This window comes from Mesocricetus auratus, unplaced genomic scaffold (assembly GCF_017639785.1).
Source record: "Mesocricetus auratus isolate SY011 unplaced genomic scaffold, BCM_Maur_2.0 Super-Scaffold_100015, whole genome shotgun sequence".
NCBI classification, from domain to species: domain Eukaryota; kingdom Metazoa; phylum Chordata; class Mammalia; order Rodentia; family Cricetidae; genus Mesocricetus; species Mesocricetus auratus.
This window is the reverse complement of record NW_024429198.1, coordinates 33,893,510-33,902,061: the sequence shown is the minus strand read 5'-3', so window position 1 is coordinate 33,902,061 and position 8,552 is coordinate 33,893,510. Positions and strand designations below refer to the sequence as shown.

Here is an 8,552-nt window from a genome sequence, read left to right as displayed (position 1 = left end):
AAGAGACACAATGAGTGATGTGATCAAAATATATTGTGTGTGTGAAAATGATAAATGAAGCCCACTATTATATATAATTAATATCTGATAATTAAAGCATACAAAAAAGAGCCCCATCACCACATACAGTCCACACTACCAAATGCATTTCTACACAAAACAGTCAAATAACAGAATGAGGAATGCTTCTCAAATGTCTCTACCACAGGCCAGAGGCCACCCACACCCACATGATGTGCTGCAGAACTCAGTAACCATAGCACCAGGAAGAACTGGGTGTGGCTGCCTGCCTAACCATCATAGACCAAACAACCCCTATACAGGCATTATGAAGCACCAAACAACTTTCCATTTGCAGGTCAAACCCCTTGATCAAAGAAGACAAAGAATTCATAAAAGGGGTCTACATTTTTAAATTTACCGTGGTTCACAATTTAGAAAGTAAAAAATAAAAAGTGTCACTTTCTGAGATGTACCCCCCCACACACACACAGAAATAAAAAGTGTCACTTTCCAAGATGTACCACACACACACACACACACACACATACACACACACACACACACATGGAGAGAGAGAGAGAGAGAGAGAGAGAGAGAGAGAGAGACAACAGCCTACTCATCTTTCTAAATTTCTTAATTTCTGCACATGTATGTATGATGTATGTTTTCCTTTTAGGTATTTTCACATGTATGAGTGCATATGTGTGTTCAGGTTTGCATTCATATGTGCTTTGAAGGTCATGGATGTCTTCCTCATTTGCTCTCCACCTTATAGGTTGAGGTACAGTCTCTCACATCAACCTACGGCTAACCTATTCAATTAGTCTAGCTATCCATCTTGCAAGGGATCCCCTGTCTCTGCTTCTTGTGTGCTGGGATTAAGTCATGCTACCATTCCTGCCTGACATTTGTGTGGGTGCTATGGCTTCGAACTCCAGTTTTCACACTGTCACAGCAGACCATCTACCTGGTATCTTATATCTGTATTATGTATGTATCTTATATCTGACTCTACTCTGTGGACTTCCACACAAACATCACTAGATATCAACTCAGGTGCTTTGGAAGACAGCCTCAGATTTAGTCATGGCTATTTCTGGTTTACATGAGACAAGCATGTTCTGCTTTATCACGTCATACATTTCCCTGATTGCCAACTGTACTTATATTTTCCCCCAGAAATGAATATAACATTGGAAGAGTGTTAGATCTCTGCTTCCGGGCTCCTCATGCAGAGTTCACAAATAAGAGACCTCCCTGCTTGTATCAACAGTGTGCATGGGTGTCATCACATGGGTACCACAGCATGGGTGTGACTGTGAGTGTTACTACATGAGCAGACGCCTCGATGTTTGTAGCTTCTTCAAGCCACTCTGTCACGTCTGCTGCGTGGCCTGTGTCCCAGAACGTGCGGAGGGTGTCGGGGATTGACAACACAGAGACTCGTTCAACGATATAAAGAGAACTTTAAACAGGCTCCAAAAAGGTTTAAGAAAAACTTCCTAAGAAAAGCTCCCACCAGAGAAGCTTCTGCTCTCTCCTCTCCCCTGGCTGGTTCTGCTCTGACACCAGAGGTGGATGTGTGTGGGTTTTTGAAGGTGCGGTTAGTCTTTGGACAAGGTCGAGGTCAGGGCGGTTTCTGTGGGAAGGCCTTTCCCAGGAACTTATTGTATCATTTTTAGTAAACATGTTTTTACTAAACATTGTCTTACAGCTGCCTACTCCCAGGCAGAAGGGGAAGTGGCCAGGAACTTATTGTATCGTTTTTAGTAAACATGTTTTTACTAAACATTGTCTTACAGCTGCCTACTCCCAGGCAGAAGGGGAAGTGGGTCTCTGCTCAAGGTCTGGTGTTCCCACAATTCACCCCTTTTTATTTTTAAATGAGGCACTCCTGGCTTAGGTCAAGTAGGGTCACCCTCCCTTTTTTGTCTTTGGGGGACCTTGAACCCCTGTTTTAGGTGGGAGGGGTCTTCCCCACAGGTTGCCCGTCATCGGAGATACCCCAACCTTAAATCATCTGTAACCAACCTTTATGGCTATCGGGATTGCCATGGGCTAAGCTAAGTAATACTTGGTTACAGATCTCTTGTCTCTGGAACAAGGCACGTTTGAGCTCGGCATAAAGCCAGAATGTCTACCGCCACTGCCACCATTTTCAGGACCCCCATTGACATAGTGCCTCTCCATTACCATACCCATCACCAGATCTGGGCCATAACATTCTACCAGCCTTTGTCTGTTACAAGGGTAACCCGCATGTGATTTACATTTACAATTTGATAAAGTTTCCAATCGTTTTAAGATCTGCTCAGGAAAGCATTTAGAAAGTGTACTTGCACAGATACATTGGGCACAATCATTGATGTTACACATGTAGCATTACGAAAAATATGAACAATAGTTGTCGCATTAGGACAAGTTGTATTTTTCCAGAAAAATACACTGGCCTAGTCGTGATTCCAGAAATAGGAACCATCAAGTCTGATATTTCAAGTGACCATGTCCTGTTCAAATACTGAAAAGAGGCTTTTGCCACTCATCATAGTCCATACCAATGTCTAAATGCTTTAAATGGGTCCTTTTTTCTCTGTTGGCTTTACGATGAAAACTCATGGGTCCGGAAGGTTGATGCAGCAGGTCTGTTGAGAAATTGGAAATCTCAAACCGACTGTTTTCTCTCTTTCTTGGGCTCTAGATTCGATGACATCAAGAATCAGGAACACTGATTTAGGAGATCTCACTCAAACTGGCTTAGGTAGGCTCCCATGGTCTCAGGTCCAGTTTTTCTCTGCTCCATGCATCTCACTAAATGGTCTGACAGCTGTCGAAGCTTTATTCTTTTCCTGCAAGAAAACACAAACATGCCCTCGACCCCAAATTAGGGTCTTCTCCACTGTCTAGTGTATGGCTGTCTCCATTTGACCTGAGCAATGGTTGCTCAAGTTTCATCATGCCAGAATCTGTCTGAAGCTCACTGGCATTCACATTATAAAATTTTTAAATGAGGAGTGTATTATTTGATGAGTCATGTGGGGACTGGGGACATTATTCCCCCTTTTTTATTTTAAAAAAAAAATTTTTTTTGAACTGTTGAAGTTGGACCATAACAGTAGAAGGATTTGTCTACCCTCCTTGGTTAACTATCTAGGTAAATTGGGATTACTACTTAGATTATTTGTAGATGTCCATTAAAAAGGACATATCCTTTGGATATTTTTTAAAAACTTTTGAAAATCACTTAAAGATTGTAAACTATACTGTGTCCAAATAAGTTTTTAAAATTATTTGAAGTCTGTGAGTAGTCTTTTCCAATCTAACCTGTAGAGCTCTCACTAGCTGACAAGGCCTCGTTTGTATCTTAAATTTTTTTGTTAAAACATTAACAGACTGGCTGGATGTTTCTTTTGGCTATATTTAAAGCAATCTAGGTAGCTTCTTAACTATTTTTGAAGGGATTTAAGTATCCTTTTAATCATATAAGTAGTTTACACTCACGCATTTACAATCACATTTCATACATACCGGTGTGGCCACACCATACATTTAGAACATACATGCATCTTTTAGTCATCCTTTTTCCCTAGGTCATGATTAGTCTGTTGTAATGAAACTCCCTTAATTGAAATCTATGTAAAAGAACAACTCCAGCCAATCCTTGAACTAAAAAGGTTAAAAAGTCCTATATGTTTTTATCATTTCTCCATTTGAGCTACAGTCATGGGGTACAGCCGTACCTACTCCTTGTAACTCTGTAGATGTAAGGTAGAGAGGCCAGGCTTTTGGCCAAAAGTTTTTAGAGATGACTCACAAAATAGAACTTAAATGTAAACAAAAATTTTCATTCCATATACCTTTGTCTTTTTTTTTTTTTACTTAATACTAGTACCTCCTTTATTAACCGTTACCAATTTTTAATTTACCCACTTTTAATCCATCCTCCAACTGAGGGTGATCTCTCAGGTTCCCCTTTCTTTCCTGACCTTGGTGTAAGGCGAGGCCTGGAGATTTAATCTGGTATCCCTAGCTTGGTACCCCTTTTTAACACATCCACATAGCCTTACTGGCCAGCCTTTTAGATCTCTCAGTTCCCCTTTACTTTTCTGACCTCAGTGGATCAGGCGAAAGACTGGAGATTTTTTATTTTATTTTTTATTTTACCCTTTTTTTTCTTTTCTTTTCTTTTTTCTTTTTTTTTTTTTTGAGACTGGGTTTTTTTCTATTCTTTTGGAGGCTGTCCTGGAACTTGTTCTATAGACCAGGATGGCCTCATTCCTTCCTATCTCTGTGTCCCGAGTGTTGGGATTAAAGGCATATGCCACCAACACCCGGCTTTCTGAATATCATAGTAAACATCCTCCCAATCTGGGACATTTAAGCCTTCCCCAGTAATGAACCATGGGCTCCCTCGTTTAATCCATTTTAAAAAGCCTGCCATGGTTGTAGTCCCCTGTTCTTCAAGTAACTTTTTTACGTGATACTGTAATTTAAACTTCCAGGGACTATTTCCCATTGTTTCTTTTTCTATTTTTCTCCATCTGTCCCTGGCTGGCAAAAGGGACGACCCCGTCCACTTACCTTGCTTTCACGATCTCGGTGGAACCTCCAATTGTCACGTCTGCTGCGTGGCCTGTGTCCGAGAACGTGCGGAGGGTGTCGGGGATTGACAACACAGAGACTCGTTCAACGATATAAAGAGAACTTTAAACAGGCTCCAAAAAGGTTTAAGAAAAACTTCCTAAGAAAAGCTCCCACCAGAGAAGCTTCTGCTCTCTCCTCTCCCCTGGCTGGTTCTGCTCTGACACCAGAGGTGGATGTGTGTGGGTTTTTGAAGGTGCGGTTAGTCTTTGGACAAGGTCGAGGTCAGGGCGGTTTCTGTGGGAAGGCCTTTCCCAGGAACTTATTGTATCATTTTTAGTAAACATGTTTTTACTAAACATTGTCTTACAGCTGCCTACTCCCAGGCAGAAGGGGAAGTGGCCAGGAACTTATTGTATCGTTTTTAGTAAACATGTTTTTACTAAACATTGTCTTACAGCTGCCTACTCCCAGGCAGAAGGGGAAGTGGGTCTCTGCTCAAGGTCTGGTGTTCCCACACCACTCTTGGATCTTAAGCACAGGAAGATTCTAACAACACTGCTGACATTGAAAAGGGCGGGTCAGTGGTGTCTTATTCCTTTAATCTTAGCACCTGGGAGATAGAGTCGGGTGGATCTGAGTTCAAAAGTAGCCTGATGTACAGAGCAAGTTCAAAGAGAGCCAGGGCTCCATACACAGAGAAACACTATCCTGAAAAACAAAAACAAAAAGTCGTTTGCTGTTTGGAAATAAAGAGGGAGCATGACTTTCAGAAAAGAGATGGGGATTCCTTTACTCTCTTTAGGACGTTTCCTCCCTGGTGGACATGACTGCATCCAGTAAAGAGATGTCAGAGGACAGCAGGTGGCCAAGGCACTCAGTCATTGTTCCAGGTTCACATCCACATGACTAAAAGTAATAGGAAAAAGAAATATTTTTAACTAATCCAGAGTAACTGAAAATGAACTTAAAACACCCTACATCACACTAGTTTGCATTCCAATTAAAAAGCGTTCCTTCCCCCAGACAATTCCAAATGAAGTGGACAAGGCCATATTTTGCTGAGAAATAAATATGTTTGTTTCAACATTCAAGAAAATGCAAGACACAAGTTAGGTAGCACTCTTCAGGAATGAAGCCACCTACCTCTTGGAACGCTCTAGTGTAGCCTGGTCTTAGCCTGACATCCGGACCACAAGCAAGGCATTTACCTAGCTCTTGCTTCCAAGCTCCCAAGCTCCATCAAACACTCCTTGTGTCCTACACCTGTATGTCTGGGGTAGAAAAAAGACAACTTGGAATACGATTAGGCAAACATTTCAAGATCATCCCAACCATGATGACATCTCATTTGTTGGTTGCTCCTTTGTCTGATAGAAACAAATTCCTTCTCCTTGGATCCTCTTCTTCCTAGTTTTGTACATGTGTCTTTCTCTGTGTGCAAATACACATATACACACATACAAAGGCATATAGATCACATGTAGTGGTTGTCAAGAAGCTTCAGTCACTGCCATTTCTGGACTCTTACTGTCCCAGGCTTTTCTCAGGCTCTCCACTGACTGAAACCTACACCAGCTTCCCTTTGTAAATGTTCCTGTCCCAGAACTTTCACATTTCCCATACTCACAAGCTATATTCCAAATGCACCTGCTATCCCTTCATCTTGGGAGCTGAATTCTCTACAGGCTGCCTTCCAGTATCACCTAAGCAGCTCACACCTGCTCACACATACATTTCACACCCCTAAGCCTAGGATGGGGCTTCTAGGACCTCTCAATGAGGTGATCTCTTCACAAATAAACCTTACCATTCCACTCTTGTTGTGACATGGTCCTAACTTCCTAGGACCCTAAAGATAATACCACATGTTCTCCAGCCTGGAAAGATGGCCACACGAAGGCTTATATTAATTATAAACTGTTTGGCCTACTGTTCAGGCTTATTGCTAATAGGCACTTACAACTTATAATAACCTATAATTCTTATCTATGTTTAGCCACCTTTTCTCAGTAAGGCATTCTCGGCTTGCTTCCTCTGTGTCTAACTGATGAATCCGTTTCTGCCTTTCCTCTTCCCAGAATTCTCCTAGTCTGATAGCTCCACGATACTTCCTGTCTGGCTGCATATTGGTTTTATTAAACCAATATGAGTAACAAATCTTTAGACAACTTGGAATACGATTCCAAGTTCCCATAACACTAGACTTCCCATAGCAAGCTACCGCATCCCTTCCTCCCCTGCCCTGACCATTCCAATCTCCCCTTTCTCACAAGAACCTCTCCTCAGCTGCTGAGATAGAACACACTACTGGGCAGACAACCTTATGTCACTGCTCAGTAGAACCCTCCACTGAGACCAGCAGAATCTCCCCATCCATCCAGCTACCCTCTGCCTTGCTGTGTCAACCATCACGGCTACAGATAATCACCTTGTTGTTGTCATGTCCTTCTGATCACACTATACCCCAGCATTTCTCAAGCAGTCCTGTCTGTGGGATGTACTAACATGTGACGATGAGGCAAGAAGGGAGAGAAGGAAGACAAGGAGAGGGAGAGCTTCTGGAATGTTCTTCATGTGTGCACGTTATTCCCACCTAGATAAGCCCATTGTTCGTGGAGTCTTTGTCTCTAAAGATAGCTCTTCCCAGGTTTTCTAAAACTTCTGGTTAGAGTTGCTTTTGGGTGGGTGGGGTTCCAAATAGAACTATTAAGGCAATAGGAACATCAGCTTCATTCTCTACCCCAAACTGCCACGCCAGTCATCTTAACAGGTTCATCTTCTCACCTCTCATTGCATTTTATGATTTGGGAAAACAAAAGGCTCAAAACTGACGCATTATCTCCTCAGGATGTAACTCCCTCAAAAGATGAAATATGGCAATAGAACACAAATTTGATTTTTTTTTACTTCTAATGAGAAAAAAATCAAAGCTATACAAGGAAAAAACTGAGTAGGTCATATAACAGGGCTGTGTAGGAATCGTTTCCCAACAAAGGCAATATTTAATTTGTAATTTGGTGATAAAATGCAGATGATAATGTGCAGTGAGTGTTGAGAATAGATCCATAACATCATTTAGTTTGCCCAAAGTAAAATTAATAGCAAAATGAAATACATAAGGTCTTCGAAAAGAACTCATCCTGAAAAGCATGCTTTGTTTTTGAAGTTATAATTTTCCTCTTAGGAAATCAAATTGTTCATAATAATTCCAGCTCTGTGAGAGAAAACCCTTACCCTCTGCTCTACACACGCTCTGTGTGTTTTATCTGTGCTGCAGTGTGCGAGAATAGACTGATGTCACTGTGGATGCCACAGACACTGGGCTGCAGCCTGGAGCACAGCCTGAACTATGAGTTATCCCCAACAAGAAATGGCCCCAGACACTTTAACCCCAGTCTTCAGCATCCCACCCCATCAGAGCTCTTGACAGCCTGAATTTCATTGTTCTTTACATATGTGGTGTGTGTGTGTGTGTGTGTGTGTGTGTGTGTGTGTGTGTGTTAGACATTATGAGCACCTATGTGTGGTTATCTATTCAGCACTTGTATTTGGTAATTTGATGATGAAACCAAACTCTCCGCTATCTGCATACAAAGTGAAGACCAGGGCAACAGCTTTTTGCTGTTTGTCCCTGAACCTTATCCAAAAGTTTCCTTCATAGAAAGACTTGATGTTCCCACTAAAACAGAACTGAAAGAGGTGATATCTGGGGTGTTGGGCAACTTGAATACATAACATATTCCCGAGTTCTTCATAACTTATTTTCTACTAAAGAACAGAGATATTCATTTTCAGCACACTTCTCACTTGGGGACTTTGAGGTGGTATAGGTGTTACTGTAGCTTTGATGTAGCCTCATGTCCCCAGATCTCCTCTTTTCCATCTATGATCTCCAAGAGCACCAATGACTCCGTGGATACTGACAAATGTGGAGTCAAGTACCCAGCCTGGCTGCTGCTCACCTTGGA

General features: G+C 41.8%; 1 long non-coding RNA gene across 1 annotated transcript in view; it reads right to left on the bottom strand.

The window, feature by feature from the left end:
- Nucleotides 1-4,990: 4,990 nt before the first annotated feature.
- Nucleotides 4,991-8,552, bottom strand: part of LOC121144309 — a 112,265-nt gene continuing 108,703 nt past the window's right edge. Inside the window, exons 4-5 of the long non-coding RNA XR_005881636.1 lie at nt 5,728-5,855; nt 4,991-5,490 (exon numbers count right to left, since the gene is read on the bottom strand). This is a non-coding gene — a long non-coding RNA (uncharacterized LOC121144309). The remainder of the gene's footprint in view (nt 5,491-5,727; nt 5,856-8,552) is intronic.